Source organism: Tiliqua scincoides, chromosome 1, assembly GCF_035046505.1.
Source record: "Tiliqua scincoides isolate rTilSci1 chromosome 1, rTilSci1.hap2, whole genome shotgun sequence".
NCBI lineage: Eukaryota > Metazoa > Chordata > Lepidosauria > Squamata > Scincidae > Tiliqua > Tiliqua scincoides.
Window position 1 is genome coordinate 154,813,409 of NC_089821.1, and position 7,389 is coordinate 154,820,797.

A 7,389-nucleotide genomic window follows, 5' to 3' on the forward strand; every position below is an offset into this window, starting at 1 on the left:
GCCATCTTGGGAGTTGGCTAGGCTGGTGCAGACCCTGCGCCTGCTTGGAAGAGCCGCATCTAGACCCTGTGCTGGTGGGCCAGGTTAAGTGGATGGTGCAGGGGTGGGAGAGGGTGGCAGAAGGGGATTCTGGGGGTGGAGAGGTGGCATTTTTAGGCAGGGGAAGGGTGGAACAAGAGGTGGATTGGGCCCAGGTGGTGGGACTGGCAGTAGAAGCACACATTGGATCCTAATCTCCACTTCCAGGCCTTGCTGACTTACATGGGCTGCATGGATTTACATCAGTAAAATAGCCCCATTGGGTAGGCTGGGATTGACATGGGGTAAAGGGAGAATATCCTCTTACCCCCAAGGTGACCTCCAGCCTCCTTCTTACCTGCACTGAACACAGTGCAGGTCACTGCGGCCTGGCTGTACCAGTGCAAGTTAGGATTGGACTGCTCAGTGACTATCCAATTATTCCCATCTTTCAATATTATCTGTAGCATTTTCTCCATAGACTGTGACCTGTCAGTAGAGATGGGAAAAGAAAAGAGTGAAACTATTATATAATGTACCGTAGTTGTCTTCCAAAAGAGAAGAGGATTTCTGTGCAATCAATCAAAGTGTAACTCAGCCATATCTGGGCATGTCCATGATACTCCTGTGAATCTTTTCAATCAGAGATTGATCCCCCTGTTTTAATAGCTTCAATAGGGATTTGCTGCTCTACAGGAAATGTAAGAGAAGTAAAAATGTCAAACTGGCCTTTCCTGAACCTGGCTAGATGTGCAGCCCAGTTCATAAGGAGTGCACCACCTCCAAAATGTTTGAAATCCACCCATTTTTGCCCAGCCCACGGGTGTACACATTTGGTTCCTGTGGCACATATGCAATGTTGGGCAGAACTGGCTTAAAAGTGTCAAAACCGGTTAAAGGTGCAGTGTGAATGTGCACTGTGTATCACTTAGAAAAGTATTACCATGAACTTAAATCTGTGCCCTTTAGCCATACAGTGCATCATCATTGAATGCAATGGTTTTATCCAATGCAATGCTCCCTATTTGCCAGGCTTCCTCCCTTCTAGTAGCAAACCACTGGATTTTCTGAGAAGCCATAATGGCCAACCAGTTCAAACATGCACTTGCGAAATATGAGTAGCAGCATACTGAGATTCTGTTGGATGAGAAACATTTGGTTGTGCCATTCGGTGCAAACCTATCTGTATGGGTGTCTAATTGACAGCAAGAGGGAAGGACTGTTTTGTGCTGGAGACCGCACACTTGGTAACCTGACTCTAGTTATAAGCTTGGCTGAAGGAACAATAGATAGGAGGTGCCAGGTGGAGCTCTAAGGACATCGGTGCTAATTGAAAGTTAGCTTTGATATTCACTATGGAAAAAAAGCAAGCAAGAAAAATACCCCAGAATAATAAGAAACAGTTCTCCCAACCGCTCAGCATGATGTCTCTCAGAACATCGACCTATAATGAACACGTGAGTCATTCTCAGACACTCTGTGCCTGATGGAAACAAACTGTAATTTGGCTGCCTGCTTGCTTTTGTTTGGCGGTTGTTTGGAAAAGGGGTGGAGAGACTGCTCTTTTTCCTGCCTGACAAGGGCCTGTGGCAATGGACTGAAGCAGGCAGCCTAGGTTTAGAGAATCTGGCAAGATGAAATATCCTTTCAACAACAAGCGCTGAGCCCTGATCAAAGCCAAACCAGCAGCGTGCCTTGCAGAAGCGTAAGTCTGCCACATCCTAACTCCTTCAAGTTCTTAAGGAGATGAGAAAATTTTGTCAGTCAATTTGCAAAAGCAGGGGGGGGGGGAGAAAAGCATTGTGATCTTTTCAGATCAGTTGTAGCCCCTGGGCTTATAGGAACCTCAAATGTGGTTTGCACCTAACTAGATAGCTCACTATCCAACAGATCCACCATGTTAGGCTTTTTCATTGATACATTTTATTCCATTCCCCAACTATAAGCATATGTTCAACTTTTCCATGTAGCTTCAGCCTGTATTCTGCAACAAGTGGTCTAGATCAGGGGTGTCAAACATAATGCCCGGGGACTGGATGCAGCCCTCAGAAGCTTTATATCCAGCTCTCAAGCTCTCAGCTGCTGAGCAGTGCTAAGGAGTTACTGCTGAAAAGGCAGCCTATGTAAAAACTGGGCTTTCCCGTATCTTGAAATATGATCAAGATTTGTATATTTTCTCTTCTATCATTTGCAGCTAATAAGTTTCTATGTGAGAACAAAGTGCTGATTTCTGGCCATCAGCTGCTTAATGATGTCACTTTCTGATGTCACTTCTGGCGCTCAGCAGATGCCCTGAATGCTAACTTTGGCTGTCTGTATGAAATGAGTTTGACACCCCTGGCCTAGATCCTCCAACCATGCTGGAAGGGTCATCATGCACCATAGTTGTTCCCACACATTAAGATGTCCAAGAGGCAAACCACTTGGCTCTTTCTCTAATCGTTGCAATAGGCATAATAAACTTGCATTTGTGATTATGTACTAGTGATAATTAAGCAACTCCAAGTGCAGTGGAGTGGGGAGGGAGTCTAGAGTGGAGCAGCCCCATCCAAACCTGGAGTTGAGCCAGCACAGGTCTCCTGTGCCAATTTCTGAGTGTACTAAAGGTGCTGTAAGGCATGTTTGCACTGACTCAGGAGTCGGCTGGGCCAGCTCAGAGGCCCATGCCAGCTCACCCAGGCCAAATCCTGCAGCTATGCTGGGCAGAGAATGAATTTGTGTCTGGCAGTGCAGGGAGTGGGAGAGGGTGGTGGGAGGGCATTCTGGGGATTGGGCGTTTCTGTGCATGGAAGGGTGGACCAGGGCCCAGGAGGGGCCAGGACTGGTGATGATAGCACACGCCATATCCTAACCCCCACTCCTGGGCCTGGCAACCCTACATGGGCTGTCAGATTTGTGCCTGCTATATAGCTGGCACAGATCCAAGTAGCCCCATAGGGTAGGCTGGGGCTCAACATGGGATAAGGGGAAAAATATTCCCTGAGATGACTTCCAGCAGCCCCCCAACTTGCACTGAATATAGTGCAGGCCACTGTGGCCTGGCTGTACTGGTGCAGATTAGGATTGTATCCTAAGACTGACCATATTTACAGCTGCAAAGTAGGGTTCTCTAGTGGTATGCTAAGACAAGCGTGGAGTTTGGTTTGTGCAGGAAAAAGTAACATGCAAAGAAGCTCTAATAAAATCATTTCCATCAAATTGCCAACTCTCCCTGCCTATCAACCTTGAACACATCCTGAAATCGAGTTCCACTGAAATGTTCCATTGATTTCACTGGAGCATGCACCCATACCAATGGAAGTGTTCAGAATGACAGCATTGGTTCTTTACCTCAACTGCTACTTTTAGAACTCCTCGACACTTGGAATAAAGTGGGTTCAGGCTATCCATGCTGTCACTGCCATCGCTTGCACCTCTCAAAATGAGCTGTCAAACTATGTAGTATCACTTCTAACATGGAGTGGTGAAGGATTGGAGCTTCCATTTTTGGTCTGTACTTTCTAAACCTGAGATGTGGTACGGGATTCCTGGTGCTCTTGCACAGAGATAACTTGTGCTCTTACTCTACTACTAGTTCCAGCATCACCCTGATTGAGAACAGTCTACATCAGAACCACTCCGCAGCCCTTTTGTGCCACTGCTCATGCAGTTCTGCTGAAGAGCCAAGCCACTTGGCCCAGCATCTTTGTAAGTCATTTTGGAGCTGCAGAGAATTCCCCAATTAGTAATGGCTCTTTTTTTTTAGTAATTGCCCACCCCCAACCTCAGACTATAGCCCACCAAGCAACATTGTACCTGCCTGCACACGCTGTTGGAGAAGGACTGACATATGCCATCTTTCTGCTTCATTCTCTTTCCCTTCACCCCTAACATGACTTTTTGCCTTGTATGTCACCTTGTGCTCTGATTTGTGCCCCATTGCTGTAATGCATGCCTAGAACAAACCCATCCAGAAGCCAGACGTGCCAACAATGACTGCAGAGACCACCCATGGACGACCCCCTGGACCCAGGATCCATCCATCAATTGGAGGCTGCCGTTGGCGGAAGAAGCCTGGTCTGGCACAGCTGACCACGTGCAAGGCGAGACTGGGCATGCCCTGCTCTCTAGCCTTGGTGACCTATGGACTTTAAACCTACCACTTGTAACACCCGAAACGGACTTATATACTATGCCTGAATGCTCTGTGCTTATGATCACCAATGTTCTCCCAATGTATGTAAGCATGTTTCAGGATCTCATATTTTCTACTTAAGAACATAAGAACAGCCTCACTGGATCAGGCCATAGGCCCATCTAGTCCAGCTTCCTGTATCTCACAGTGGCCCACCAAATGCCCCAGGGAGCACACCAGATAACAAGAGATCTCATTCTGGTGCCCTCCCTTGCATTGGCATTCTGACATAGCCCATTTCTAAAATCAGGAGGTTGCACATGTACATCGTGGCTTGTAACCCGTAATGGATTTTTCCTCCAGAAACTTGTCCAATCCCTTTTTAAAGGCATCCAGGCCAGACACCATCACCGCATCCTGTGGCAAGGAGTTCCACAGACCAACCACACGCTGAGTAAAGAAATATTTTCTTTTGTCTGTTCTAACTCTCCCAGCACTCAATTTTAGTGAGCAATTTTACTGTAAAATTTTACAATTTTACTTGGTTGTTCTTCTTTGTTTGTAGATGTGAAACATTCTCTAATAAAAAGTTAACCTATTCTTATAAGGTATATCCTTTTCTTCAAGTCAGTGCCAAAGGTTGGCATCACTGGCTATATGCTGGGACACTGATGATCCCAGCGTGGCAAGAGCTCTGTTGCTGCTGCTCTTTACTGTCACTTTCTGCTTTCCTCTCCTCTTCAAACATATGGTCAGTGACAAAAAAGCCAAGGAGAAGAAGCCTCCATAGACTTTGCCCTCTCCCTCTGGGCTGTGGTGCAGATTGAGCCAAGAAGGAGAGGGCAATCAAATGGGCACCTGTGACAAAAGCAAGGAGGAGGTTGGCCAACTCAGGAAGAGGGGCTCACTGAGAGTGTTTTGCCCAGTGCCCCCCCCCCAACCTGAAGAAGTCACTGCACTTACATTCCCTTGTATGGGAAAGAGAAGCATGTATGTGTGGAGGGTAATTTTCAGCAGTAGGGTTGCTGTTTCTTTAAAACTTCCATTGTAGCAGAAGAAAAAGCAGTTGTGGCTCTGCCTGCCTTGGTCCTAGTGCCTGCCTGCTGCCATCTACTTGCTGAAAATAATCCCCATAGTAATGAAATCACCTCTTGCCCTTGTGGTGTGATTATGGTGGATGGGGAATCCCTGTTCTTACATACAGCTGGTGGGGAAGCTACAGACAGCACTGTGGAAGTATGTAGTTGCTTAGAGGTCAGGCACCCCTTCTGATGTCAGCAGACTGAACAGACACTGGGACCCCCCACTAGAAGCTCATTCCATGAAAAACCGCTGGTCTGGATATGATCCCAAAGTGATCCATTGCAGCAGTATAGCTAATGGCCTTGGAGCCTGGAGTAGTTTTCCGGAAGAGGAGAATACAGCAAGGTCTGCCAGTCACCCTCTTCCTTTGGATTAGGATTGTGGTGACCACAATATTGCAAATGTAGCCACATCATAGATTTCTATAGGGGCAGTATAATATCTGCAGTCTTTTTCTCAATCCTTTTCCTAATGATCCCAGATTTTGCCTCCTTTGCCTATGGAATTTGCCTCAGAATTCCATATGCAAGGGAGGGCACCACAATGCAGGTCTCTTGTTGTCTTGTGTGCTCCCTGAGGCATTTGGTGGTGAAATACAGGAAGCTGAACTAATGGGCCTATGGCCTAATCCTGCTGGGCTGTTCTTATATGCTCCAGATCAGGGGTGTCCAAAGTTTTTGGCAGGAGGGCCACATCATCTCTCTGACACTGTGTTGGGAGCCGGGGGGGGGGGGAAGAATTAATTTACACTTTTAGTTTGAATAAATTTACATACGTTTACATAAATGAATATATTAAAGATGAACTTGCAATAGCTCAAGGCCTATAAAAGGCTGACCTTTCCTTTGCTGCTGCTGCTGCATCACAGACGTGAAACAGCAAGCAGTGGAGGAAGCCCTCACCCCACAGCTCATGCAAAGAGGTCAAACAGTTGCCTTCACGCTGAGAGCAGTTGTGTCGGGCCAGTGCGGCCTCCAATAAATCTCCGGAGGGCCAGAGGCTCATTGGAGACTGGGGACTCCCTGAAGGCCTTATTGAGAGGCCTCGAGGGCCGCAAGTGGCCCCAGGGCCGGGGTTTGGGCACCCCTGCTCCAGATTATTTACATGCAAGTTACAAAGCACTGGTCCCAAGACAAATCCTTAGGGGATTCTACTCCCACAACTATTTCCCTAATGAATTGCCCATTTTTCCTACTCTCTCCTTCCTTTTTCTTTAACCAAACACCAATCTGTAAAAGGACTGTCTTCTTATGCCATGACTGCTAAAATTACTCAAGAGCCTTTGGTGAGGGGCTTTGTCAAAAGCTTTAAGTCCAAATAGACAGTAGCAGCTGGCTCTGTCTGCAAGCCTGTTGACACTCAAAGAGCTCTAGAAAATTTGTAATGCAGGACTTACCCTTTGCCAAAACCATGCTGATTCTCCTTCAACAAGGTTCACTATCTGCTTTATCATTTCATCTTTAAATTACACTTTCCATCTGTTTATCCAGAACAGACAAAACAGGAGAAGCAAAGGAAAGAAAGGAAGAAAGTGAATGCATGTAGTTTCACATAATTTGCCTTCATTTTGATTGTGGGTGAAGCACGACGGCTAGACCTAAAACATCATGGAAAACAGACAGCGTTCTCTGAAAAGGTCAATTAGATAAGAAAATGTCTATTCAGAATCTTAGGCATGGAGCAAGCTTTAAATTGCACTAGGTTATATGCAGCTCAACCCTAAGCATGTTTACTCATAAATAAGTCACACTGAGTTCAATGTCTTACTCCTAAATAAGTGTGCATAGATTTGCAACTTCAAGGTATAGAATACCTTAGACCAGTGAATTTCATTTCTATAGTCTTAACATGCTTTGGCATCCTGATATAAAGGGTAACTATCTAGTACGTTGGTGCCATGATACTTGGTGCCATTATGCTTCAGGTCAAGGACTGCCTGTATCCCTAAAATCCCTAAAGGGTATCCCTAGAAATAAACACAGCTATGTGTCTAATGTGGGTTCTACTCTTTTTGTCAGTGCAGGTGTCAGACAGTGCAGGTGTCCCCTGGGGGCTGGGGACAAGACTAGGCCTTCAGTTTGGCTGTAATTGTCGTAAGAGGCGACTAAACAGCCACCGGGTAGATGGGATTAGTTAGCCTGGGAAAGCAGCTCATCTGAGAGAAGGAAAACTTT

At 46.3% G+C, this 7,389-nt stretch overlaps 1 long non-coding RNA gene across 1 annotated transcript in view; it reads right to left on the reverse strand.

Moving 5' to 3' along the window:
- The window catches only part of LOC136648581 (uncharacterized), a 75,671-nt gene extending 68,901 nt beyond the window's left edge, over window positions 1-6,770 (reverse strand). Inside the window, exon 1 of the long non-coding RNA XR_010794339.1 lies at window positions 6,612-6,770. This is a non-coding gene — a long non-coding RNA (uncharacterized lncRNA). The remainder of the gene's footprint in view (window positions 1-6,611) is intronic.
- Between the last annotated feature and the right edge of the window lie 619 nt (window positions 6,771-7,389).